At 41.2% G+C, this 12,604-nt stretch overlaps 1 pseudogene; it reads left to right on the forward strand.

The window, feature by feature from the left end:
- The first annotated feature begins 4,035 nt into the window (after positions 1 to 4,035).
- The window catches only part of LOC113458596 (hyaluronidase-4-like), a 38,658-nt pseudogene continuing 30,089 nt past the window's right edge, over positions 4,036 to 12,604 (forward strand).

Genomic DNA, 12,604 nt, shown 5'->3' on the forward strand with positions numbered 1-12,604 from the left:
CTCTCTGTGCAGTGTGGGTATTTTGAGCTGCAGGTAAATGAACAGGAGACCTGGGCATGCTGGCAGCCAGCTGGAGCCCACTCCTGAACACAGCTTTTCTCTTGAGGCTGATATACCCTCAAAGAATGTGAAACTTCTTGCTGTGCACTTGCTGTAATCCATACAATTTTTGATATGCTGTAGCCCCTGAAGACAACTGAGCAGCAATGCAGCCCACTCAGGCTGCTTTAGAACTCAGGCCACTGTGCTGACTCTATAGTGTAAGCATGCAAAATATCGCCCCTAGTGTAAAGGTTACCATCTTTGGAAAAGGCAGGTCCTGGAAAACCTCTTGGCTTAAAACAGGTGTAAAATTGTGCTATTGACCACTGAGAATCTTGTAAGACTGGACAGAGGCCAAAGAGGCTTTGTGATTATTTCAGTGTATGCAGAAAATGACCCAGTCACTGGCACCAAGAGCATGAGGAAAGCGCAAGCTAAGCAGAAGGACTGCTTCTATGGATGTTTCATTAAATCCATCCATCAAACCCTCTGCCTTTTGCCAGGACTAAGCATGAGTCTAATCTCCCAGGCTGGACCACTGTCAGGTGCAATTGTCTGCAGATGAGAGACATTTATGCAGCAGGAAATGGGGGACATTTTAGATTCAAAAGTGCAGTTAACTAGTAGGCCACCAGAATGCATTTATTCTCATGTAGATAATAGGAAAAAATCACTACAGTAGCAGAAGGAGCTGAGATGATAGAGGCCAAATGATTGTCCTGATGAGCAAGACACACAGCTGTAGCTTGTCTGCTAAAAAGTGATCTCTCTACAAAATTGCCTTCCAGTAATTCAGCATTTTAACATTTGATAATTTTTTCAACTAATTTCTTACAGTGCTAGGGAAATAGCTCTATTGTATCAGATTCATACTTTAATTTGTAGCATTTTGAGGAGGCCTTGCCCTAATTTTGAAATGTCCCTCAGCAGTTAATGCTGCTCAGGTTTTCTAGCACCTTCACCAGGATCAGTGAAGGACTGTATTAAAAGAGTTTGAATTTTGGCTATAATCAGCCATTAGTGTTACTGGGTCAGGCAGACAATTGTGCAATGAGATCCATTTTTATTATCCTTTATTCATTATTATTATTATTATTATTATTATTATTATTATTATTATTATTATTATTATCTCCATTTTTATTATCCGTTATGCTGCATATCCCACCCCCTGCATTTACTAAAATAACAGAGATACTCTGCAGAATATCAGTGAGGCAAATCCCTCCAGGTTGCCTTGATCTGGTAAGCCCCCATGCATGAGGAAGGGCAGAGAGAGCAGCAGTGCATCCTGCCATGCCCCCCTGAGGCTGCTGCAGGCTCTGTGGCTCTCAAGGTCATTTCCTTTGCCACCAGCCCCCAAGCACATTGCCACCAAATCTGGGTCCAGCACAGACAGCAAAATTCTCTGCTGACAGCATGACTTCCACTGGAAAAAAACTCATTCCATCCTCAGACTTCTGAGTGTATCAACTTCAGCTTTGTTGATAAAAAGTCAAGAAAAGGATTATTCTGTAAAAATCCAGGGATTTTGTTGGATCTCTGTGGGTGTGAAAATTCTTCTTTCAGAAAACATTCTTGTCCTTGATAAGAGCATTTGGCAACTGGCTTGTCTGTTGAGACAGCCTGGTTTAAGTCCACCAAGGCTGTGCTTTTTCAATGCCATATTGTTGTAGAAAGGAGAAAATATCATTGTGCTTATTCTTAATTTTTGTAATCTCTTGATATGAATAGTGTAACATCACTGGAGTACGTTTTCTGTTACAAGATAGATGACAAAGCTTGAGAATGAATTCCTGTGTTCTAGATTAATTTGGGGAGAGACATAGAGTTTATATAAAGTGAGGAATGTGTTGTCATTTTCTTATCATTCTGTCAGCTAATTTTTTTAGCATTATCTTTTGTTTTGTTTCAAGTACTTCTCTCTATGTATCTTCATTGCAGAACTGCCTTTTAAAAGCTTTTAAATCAGCTGATTTTGCTTAGTCTTAGCTGGACCTGTTTGTTGCCTAGTAAAGACACACAGTTTCTACTTTCTCTGCGTTGGAAATTGCTGTTCATTCTGCATTTTCACTGTCAGCTGCATGCCAAGATGGGCTGCCTCTGTGTTCCCCTTGCCAAAGGAAAATCTAGTTAGCAGAAAGGGTATGCCCACTATGATAGATACAAGTAAAAGAAGTACCAAGCAAAAAGAGGAGGGTAACTTTTTAGCAGTCCTGCACAACTGGAAGCAACTTTAAAAAGTCTGGGGAAAGGGAAAAATATTGTAGCAGAGTTTGGGCACATCCTTTCTGAATGTTGCAAACAAGAGACCATTCTCAGATGCAGCATGTGAGTGTGTTGGGGCTAAATGTATCAAATGGAATAAAAATAGAAGCCAGAAGTCAATGATTTGCCATGACACTGAATAAAAAAGACCAACCATTTCCTCCTTAAAAATAGAGTTCCTACAAATATCCTTCTGTGCTAAGTTACCCAGGAAGGGTTTCTCTCAGGGGTCAAGGTGGTCTGACACTTTGCAGTCTTCAGGGACCTGTGATGATATTGTGGTTGTTATGCTGTTGCTGCTGCTGCTATTTTTGTTATTATTATTTTCTTCATCTTGCTGATACTTTGCCGTGTGCCAGCTCAGAGGACTTTGGAGCAGCAAATCAGTACATTCAGCATGAAGTAAAGCCCAGGGCTAACTGCACCCCAGTCCTGCCTGGGGGGAGATGTGTGGACCCACAGTGTGGGAGAGCTGAGCCTCCCCACTTCCCACTGGCAGGCAGATCCCAGGAGGTGCAGCCTGTGGAGAGCCCCGTGGGTTTTGGGGAGATGCCAAGAGGTGGCCCAGGGCATGGCTGCCTGCCAGTGCAGGGGTCCTGCCTGGGAAGTGCGCCCTGACAGAACCCACTGAGGGTGTGCTCAGCACAGGGCGACACTCCCCGGGCCAGGCTGTTACAAACAGGAAAGCAGAGGGTGGCAGCACAGGGAAACTCGCTGCAGTTTAGAATCACAGTGAAAAACAAGCAATTGTAGGGATTTGCTGCCCTCTGGCAGGATTTTTTTACAGCTCAGATTTTCTGAGAACTGCAAGAGCAGTGCTCAGCAATAGTGCCCCAGCACAGCAAGATCTGCATTTTCCATCTGTTTTTTTGCCAAAGCTGCTGACCAGCAGTGCTGCAGCCTCCATGGAACCCTCCTGGAAAGCCAGGAGTGCATGGTGATCCCAGGCATGGGCTGGTGTAAGGAGCAAGGCTGCTGGGCTGGCAGCAGGTCCCTGTCCCTTTTCTCCATCTCTCTGCAGCTATGGGGCAGCCTAAATCTCTAAAAGTCCTTTTGTTGATTGTCCCCTCAAAAAAGCAAACTCATCATCTTCCAGTTCTGGCTGTGCAGCCTTTAGGTGAGAAATTCAGTTTGGCCTCCCTCTAATGCTGACAAGCCCTGAGTGGCTTTGCCAGGTTTGAGTCCTAGTATATGTTTTCTGTGAGATAATCAGACTAATTTTCTTTAACACCATTTTTTAAAAGGCTCAGCCATGCTGCTATGACACCTGTGGGTATGTGGGTACTGAGTTGAAAACCTGGGTTTGCTGTGTACCAGGAGTCTCATGGGGTGAGGCTCTCTGACAAAACCTTGAGTTCTGCAGCCTCTGCCCATCCTGCACTACTCCTGTTAATGGGCTGCCTTCAGCAGGAGCAGCAGGCACACCTTGTGTGCTGTAAAACAATCTGGTGCCTCAGAGTGTCAGAAGATTATATCCTAAAAGCATCAAAGGTTTATTAAAATACCTAGTTTGGTTACCTTGGATGTTGATGGTTGTGATGAAATTAAGTTATGCTAGGCTTACCCTAAAATAGCAGAAAAATGGGGAACAGGGGAGGCCCATAAAAGCCCCTCAGGTGCATGGATATTCCTCACTGTTTTTCTGTTTTGAGAGAAAGGAAGGATAGCATAACTACACTATTCCCAGCAGTGCATACGTAACAGCCTGCTTTCCCATATCCCACCATGGTCCTCACCTCCGCAGGTCACAATTCCAGGAGAAATAAAAAAGTAGGCTAGGACTGAGAAAGAAGAACAACAATTGAGCTCAAATACAAATCCATGATGGTTGGTTGTATAGCTCTGTGGGATTTTCCCAGGGTTTTGAATGCAGGGGACATCTTAGACCTGGAAAATGATACAACTCTCTTTCTCTTACATGTAAATATATAGATTTTGCTGTAGGGACCCCTTCTCAAAATGCTACAAATTAAAGTACGAATCTGGTTAATGATGCTGCCCATAGTAGTGGCACAGGCCTTAGGTCCAAAGTCCACATTGCACACTGCAGTGCTGTGCAGATATCATCACAGGCTCTGGAAGGCACTAGCTGCATGTTACAGTGGAGGCAGGCTAATAAATAGCTCAGGACAAGTGTCCATGTATCTGCTTTATTGCTATCAAGGGTTTGAACTTGGATCCCTTTATGGTACTATACAATGACAATAAATATGTGTGCTTGTTTAGAGTTGTTTGGAGTATCTCTGGCTGGCATTGCACAGACAGGCCAGGGATGCTCATGAAATTGTGAAGATGGTGATAAAAACCAAGGTTTGATTTCAGAGTTAAGATATCCGGGAGCCCACTGAAACGATGCCAAGACTCTCAGTGAACTGATGAGAAAAGTAACTCAGTAGGATGGCTTCCAGACTCACAGCAATTTACTTTGGCTGGGAATTCGTCCCCTTTGTTTGGGTTGGATTGTGCTCACCTTGTTTCTTTGGTGTTAGCATGGTAGATTAGCCTTAGAATTTACTGATACAAATTCATATATTTATATATGGAATAAACACTAATAGTTTTTCTGTTATGTTTTACAGACAGACTGGGAGATCTGCCCAATGCCATCTCTTAAGTTGAGAAAGTACTTCCTGGAAATGGAACACAGTTATGCATTGTTCACCTTTCAGCCCCTGGCATGGCTGCACATGCCACTCATCTGGACTTCTCTTGCTTTGAAATCAGCCTGAACACCAGCATGGGAGAGAAAGCCTTTCAAGGCTCTTGGAATGCCTGACAGAACTGTGCTTCCTGAGGTACTGTGTACTGAGCCTGAAAATGTTCTATATGGTTTGAAGCCCCCCAGCTAAGGCAAAAGGGCCGGCACATCACAGGAAATCCATGTTAATGGTGGCATACCCTAAAACTTCAGTTTTCAAACCCATCCAGAAAACAAAGGCATGGCATTAACTATTAGATCCCAGCTGAGGTCTTCACTGGGGTGACTGTCACAGGTTGCTCACACTGGAGGGCTCAGTGGGCCTGCAACCTTGTGTGGTGCAAATGATATCTACAGAAAGTCCATGAAACTCATGACTGAAATGGAAGGGAACATTTCAGCAAATGATGTTGGATGTTATCAATTCCCTTTGAAGAAAGTGCAAAAAGTTTTATGAAGGAAAAAATTGCTTTAGAAATGGAAAGCAAGCCAAAGGGCCTGTGGGAATGCTACTTATACCCTGACTGCCATAATTACAGTTTCCGTGATTAGAACTACACTGGTTTCTGCCCAAAGAGTGAAGTTTTGAGGAACAATGAATTTTTCTGTCTCTGGAATAGCTTTGAAGCCCATATCTTTCCATTGACATTTAGAAACCTCTTGGAAACAGTCAAAAATATTTTTTCCTTTTCTTAGTTTAGGTTGAATGAATCCATAGGGATTTCCTCCATGGCACCCCAAGATTATGCTTTGCCTGTATTTGTGTATACCTGACTAGGCTGTCGAGAGAAGCCTTTATTATTTCTGTCCCTTGGAAGTTTTTCCTGGAACAATGTAGGCTGCATTTATCCTTTAACCATTCTTGCAGATGGTGCATCAGGATGGAAAGCCTCCTACTTGGGCCAGCTCTGATGGTTCATCTAATCATCCACATGCTTCAAAGAGCGCAATGTTCTGAAGAAAAAGCACAACCCTGAATATTTTTTTTCCTTTTTTTCTGCTTTAATTCCTAACTAGGCTGTACTCAAGCAAGGCTGTACTCAATTATTTGAATGGATTAAAAGGAGTTCAGAAATTTGGTGTAGTACATAGGAGGCTGTTAATACATTAATCCTCCCTCAGGTACTTCTGTACTAATCCCCAGATACCTGCCCTTTTTTTAGAAGGGAAACTGAAGCAGAAATGTTAGCAACTTTTTCTGTGTACATAAGAATGGAAAATTGGAACCAACAGTCTTTCTGCATGCCTCCACCTCAAAGCCATATAATTTAGTTCTGTAATACCTGTTTTGGTCCAGGCTCCAGAACAGAGGAGTACTGCTCACATCAGCTGAACACATACAAACATACACATAACAGTATTTTTGTGATAAGTCTATTACCCTAGGCCTTTTTAAATGTGATTCTGGATATTCTCCAAACCTGGATAAAGGCAGTAGAATTCCTGTGAAAAAGCAGCATGGTTTGCCTGTCACTGCCCTGGCTCTGTTCTCACCTGCAGACAGTGACTGCACTACCAGCAGACCCCAGTTCCTCTGTTTCAGAGTTTAGCAAGTGAGCTGTATTTGCTTTTGAAGGCTATGTTTGAATTTTCATGCCAGGTACTGAATCTGAAGTTGGCATACTGTCTGAGAAGGAGCATTAGCTCCCTTTTCTATCAGGTCTCACTCCCTTATCACTGCTGACCCACTACCCTGCCCAGCAAGGGCCTCACTTATCTTGGTCCTGAAGACATTAAAGGAGATGGAGACACCTGCCTTGGTGTTTTATCCACCTTGCTCCTCCTTAGCTTTGCAAGGACAGGATAGACAGACTTCAATAACTTGTTCCTGCCTCCTTTCCCCCTCAGGCAACATATCTCTGTGAAGCTTTTTCACATCAAGTCATTTCTTGATGTACTGTGGCCTTCAAGCTCCCCTAAATCAGTGATGTTGTCTAGGGAGTCACTTGCTTATCAATGGCCTTTCAAATTCTGTGCTTGTGGCATAATAATTCATTTGTTGCTGATCCTTGGTCATGGTTCAAATTAAGGATAAATATCCAAGCACCAAATACCTTCTCCTTACAGCCTGCTCTGTGAGCAGTACCGTGAAAGATCTCCCTGGAACAAAATGAGAAACATTGTAAACTTGAAAGAATATTGTAACTGAAATTAAAATTTGCCAAGCGTTGCATTTTCTCTTTCATTTAAGGTTGCACAATGCTGTATTTCCCTCCTATAGTGTGGGCCTATTTACAGTTGCTTTTTCTAGGTTTTAACAAGAATCTGAATGAGCTCCTAGGGAGAGCAGCAAGAAGGATGCATGCCTTTGGAATCACAGCTCTCAAATTGGAGAGGGACTGGAAAACAACTGATTGGCATAGCAAAATGGCTCTCTCCTTCCCCTTATCAACAAAAAAAGAACTGAGGAAATGTTTCAGGAAATTCTCGTGTAAAAAATCCCACTTTAATGAAAGGATTTAAGTTGTTTCTAGTAATTGATGAGTTGTCAAATAACTGTGATTAAGTTTTTGCATCAAAGTGGATTAAGATGCCTTTTTCCCTCCCAATTTATTCACTTCCTTATTACCAACATTTCAGGCAGTACCTAAATTTGAAACTTCAGTTTAATATTCATTGTAGTTTAGATAGAAAACCTTTAGCCACAATAAAATATAGTTCATGGGGACCAGATTGAAGCCCTAGTCTGGGAGACAGCCTCCTAACATACTACTGGATTGCTTTAGAAAGGCTGTGAGATGCTGAATTAACCTGACAGTGATATCTTTACTCTCCTCACTGTATCAAAACCTTTTTAGCACTATTGGAGGGAATGCCCTAGGAGCTACAGGTGTTATTATTTGGTGAGGTATGAATTTTAACTTCTTTAGAGGTAAACCTTAGCCTGACTAAAATGCATTGTGTAAGATCCTCATTTTACCCTGTTAATAGAGAGTATCTGACAGCACCAGCCCTGAGTACTCAGCACCAGCAGTGCTGAGTGCTTAACCAGCCCTTGCTGTCCTCCAGCCGGGATAATGTGGAATGTGGTCAGCCCTTCCTGGCCTAACAAGCCTCTTGGGAGGCAACCAGTAGTGGGAAGCCAATGGCTAATACCAGTATCAGCCATTGGTATTTTGGAAGGCTGTTCTTCAGTAGTCATCATCCTGGTCAAATTCTCTCCCAGCTGGGCAAAATGCTAGGAAATTATCTAGAGCATGATTAGCACACCAGACAAGGTCTAGTAGTGGTGCTCAGCAATTTGTCAGGTTTTGAGAACTGTCCTTGTGTGTGGGCAAGAAAAACAAAGCAGGCCGATCAGATGGAGAGGTTTTATACTGCATATCAGACCTAGCCATGTTAAAATCAAAGATTGCTTTTTGAGGCTCTGCCATGTCCTGGAGTTTTCAGAAAGCCACATATCAAACTTTGTCATAAAAAAATACTTTTTCTTTAGAACTATGTGAAATGGGTGTTCTGGGCTGTTTTTCTCCTGGCAGATAGTATAGAAAACCCAGCCAGCATGAGAATGAATGGCTGAAAATAAATGTTCAGTTGTCCTCAGCAAATTCAATTACTTCAGCCAATTTTTTAAACATTTGGATGTGGTCTCTGTCAGAATCAATATGAATAGGAGGGTGAATTTCCTTCTACCCCAGTCAAGTGGCAAAGGCAAGCTTCTGGAGCTTCTCCATCAGCTCCAGACAAGTCTTGCCACACAACCACGCTGACATCACCTGCTTTTCTAGCATATATCATGGCTTCTTGAAAGATCTACACATGGGTGTTTCCTGGGGAATGCAAGTTGCTGAAGTCATTTGCTCCTCAATAGAATTGTATTTTCAGTATAAAAATTTGTAATAATCCTTTAAATTAGTGAAATTTTTGTTATCCCAGATGAATTAATTAATGCAGGCTCCTTACATATTACGTATTTTTTAGAATGCAAAAGGAAAAAATAAAATGGGTAGTCTCATTTTAGCTAGAATTTCTACCATGTACAGAGCAACTGAAGAGAATTGAAAAAATTCATTGATTCTGAATTTGAGCCCTACATTATCAACATCACAGCAGCAGCTGAGGTGTGAAGGAAGCATCTTTGTCAGGACAATATCTCATCTGTGCAAAGAACCTGGAGAACATCAACATATCTACACTTAAATTTTAAGACCTTCCAGATAGATGCCTTGGAGAACCAAGGATTTATTGCGAGAGGAGAAACATCAAATGAAGATCTGGAAATAATGGCAGAGACATGGTCTGCCACAGTGTCAGGGCTATGCAGGAACTGACTGTGATGAAGTGAAAGTTGTTGAGGACCATCCAGGCAGCTCTGTAGACTCTGCCTTCCCCAGATTTGCAGTTACCTTCTCTAAATACTGCTTAGGCAAAGGGCTGGCTTCAGTCAATCAAGAGGAAAGGCAGAGTGGATCCAAGGAAAAGTTTCAAATGCTCAGCTGGGGGCTGAACATTGTCATTGTCCCAGACAAAACTCAAACCCTGCAGCTGTGCCCTCAAAAATGCACAGATCTTGGGAACTTGTCTGGCCCTCAATCCCATTTTCTGAGATAAGGCTGTTCAGCAGTTAAGAAGTCTGGTTTCTGCTCAGCTGACAGGTACCACCATGAGAGCAGAAAACTGCTGCTTCTGAATAAAGCAGCACGAGGTAGGAAGAGTCAACCCATATCATCTAGAGGTCATACTGGATAGACCATTCTCCCAGAAATGAATCATGAAGGGAGATTCCGAGTTTCTTTTCCATTTGAGTGAATTCAAGTTCATGTTTTCCTCTTTCATGGTCAGTGTGATAATGGTGTTTATGCTTTGAGCCACAAGATAAAGAGGAATGAAACAGTCAGGAACTGAGAACGAAAAAGTATTAGTATATTAGTATATATACTGAGACAAGAATGCATATATTCTAGTCCAAAACAAATTGTCTCACTGTGTTTTTTTAAAGACATGACTATTTAAAATAAAATTAATAAGTATTACTAGAGGCAGGAGTATTTTGTATATATATATTTATATATATAAAGCATATAATATATAAAATATATAATACATATATATAGGAGTACTATATATGACTTTATATTAGAATCTGTGTCGCTGGATAAAAAAATACACAAATAGATATAGGAAAAACAGGGATCAGTGAGACCTGTGCTGAGATCCCTGCTTTTTTTTCTTCTTGATTCAGGCAAACATCTGCAACATAAAATCCAACTTCCATCTGCTCCTATTATTTCTTTTTGTTTCAGAACCTTAAAGATCCCATCAGGCTTCGACCTTTGTGAATTTGCACCTCCTAGCAGCTTTTCCTTCTTTAAACACAGGTTATTATCCTCATATATCCTCAGAGAGTTATTGCTGTAATAAATATGTTAGCAAAGCAATTGTGCATTGAACAAACATTATGTTAATAGAGCTCTTGGAGGCAAGTGAGAAGAACTTTCATTATTTTTTAACAGGATTCCATTGTAGAAAGAAATATTTAAGATTCCATTTAGTTTAGGAGAGACTGTGATTAAAACACAGCTAATCAATAAGAAATTAATCAACTTTACAATGATCCTTCTTTAAAGAAAAAATAATTAAACTTAATTCAGGCTATTTATTTTCAAAAAACAAATGAAGGATATCTACCAAAATTTTTCTGAAGCGTATGTTCATAGTGAAGAAAATTAGAGGCTTTTTTTTTTTTAATGGAATGACTTTCTCAGAGAAATGCAGTTTTTTAAAAATCAGAGTATGATTGTGGTGGATTTTTCAAAGGAAGGGTGTAAAAATGATTCATTTGACATTTTGCTTGTGCTGTAAGACTGAAGTACACGTTAGTAGGAAACAAAATGTTTCAATATTTTCTGAGTGGCATTGAATTAGTTGTTAGTTTGACTCTTGTTGCTGTCTCCGTTAAGGTCACATCTTAGAGAAAGACAGTCACACTCCCAGTAACTGAACAATAGGGGAGTGAAACAGTATTTGATAAAATCTTCTGTAAATATGGTAAATTTGCAACTGTCTCTAATACATTGGTGCATCCTGTATAAATGTCTAGCCAGATATCCAGATACATAGGCCCAGATTTTTGCCGCTGAATAAACCCAATAAAGTGGGGCAGCTAAACTAGAATGCACCTTTTAGCTGGGAGGGAACCCCCAGTGGGCTTTAGCTGGTTTATTTCTCAACAGTCTTGGCAGGCCAGATGATTTTGTGAGGGTCAGGAGGCTGGGATCTGCAGTGTGAGTGGATGAGCAGGATGGCACAGTGAAGAGAACCTTCCCAAACTCTACGACATGGTCTGCTCTCATGGGGAAAGCTGTCCCAGGTGTCCTTCTGATCCTCTGCTAGCATCCTTCTCCTTCTGAGGCTGGAAACAGGCTATGGGAGAGATATTTGCATACGTTTGTATCAGCTGCACTTTAAGATCAAATCCTCTCTCTTCTGTTCTCCTGTGAAGAGCATTTCTGGTTCCTAATATTATAACTTTTTAGACGTCTATTTTCTTCTCTTTGTGTTTCCTGTTGGCCATATTTTGCTGTCTTTAACTGATGTGGTGGCATTTGCACATTTCTTTCCTGGGATGAAATCATGACAGAGCATCCTGTGAACTTCACACCATGAGCTTCTCTCAGTGCCTATATCACTAAGATTTAGACATACCAAACATTGCCATTACAGTGACTAAATTATTTTATAGCACGAGTGTGGAGGGATGGAATGTAAGAGAATAGTGCAGAAGGTAGTCTCACACTTGAGGAGTTTCAGCTGTACTAATCACCACAGCTGTGTCCAATAAGAACATGAGTGCTACAAAAGAGTGGGTTAGGTGGGTGACGAGAGAGTTGGAGTTTGTTGGTTGTGCTGAGAAGGAGTCAGTGCTGCAAGGAGTTGCCCATGAGAAATCACTGAGAAGGTAGGGAACTTTTGAAATGCAATGACAACACAGGAGGTAGATACCTAAGCAGGCCTGAAAATCTACACCTGAGCTCTCAGCAGTTGCATGGTAAAACTGTGGATGTGAAACATAATACAATGTGTTGCAATGAAACTGACAGTGGAAAAAATTATTCTAGTTGTACACTTTTTTTCCCGCAGTGGATTGAAGTTCAATTTGTGGTATTATTCCTACTGAGTGGTAGTGATAAAATTAAGTAATCTCTGTATATCTACGAGAATGGATGCTTTTAAATATAATAAACATACTTTCTCCTATTATAGTATAAATTGTGATTCTTTCTTTCATGTTTGTGAGACTTAACAATTCTTAGCGATATCAAGTGGAAATAATGGATGAAAATAAAAGTCACAGAGCAGATAACAAGCACAGGGCCCTCTTAGTGCTTTTGATGGTCTGATCCAAAGCCATGTGAAGTCAATGGAAAGCTCCCTTGGTTTCAGTAGGCCCAGCATCAAGCAGGGGTGCTCCCAGGGAGTTACACCACCAGGGTCTTGTGCTCTTGATAGGTGTCTCTTCCATGTTAGAACATTCCTGAAACAAATCAGAAAGCATGCATTGCAGCAAAAACATGTTTTAAAGAAGCATGTATAGATGCCTAAACACAGCTATATCTGAAAGTGCTTGTTATCCAAATTGGTTAAGATTTTGATAAG

Source organism: Zonotrichia albicollis, chromosome 4 (genome assembly GCF_047830755.1).
Source record: "Zonotrichia albicollis isolate bZonAlb1 chromosome 4, bZonAlb1.hap1, whole genome shotgun sequence".
Lineage (NCBI taxonomy): Eukaryota > Metazoa > Chordata > Aves > Passeriformes > Passerellidae > Zonotrichia > Zonotrichia albicollis.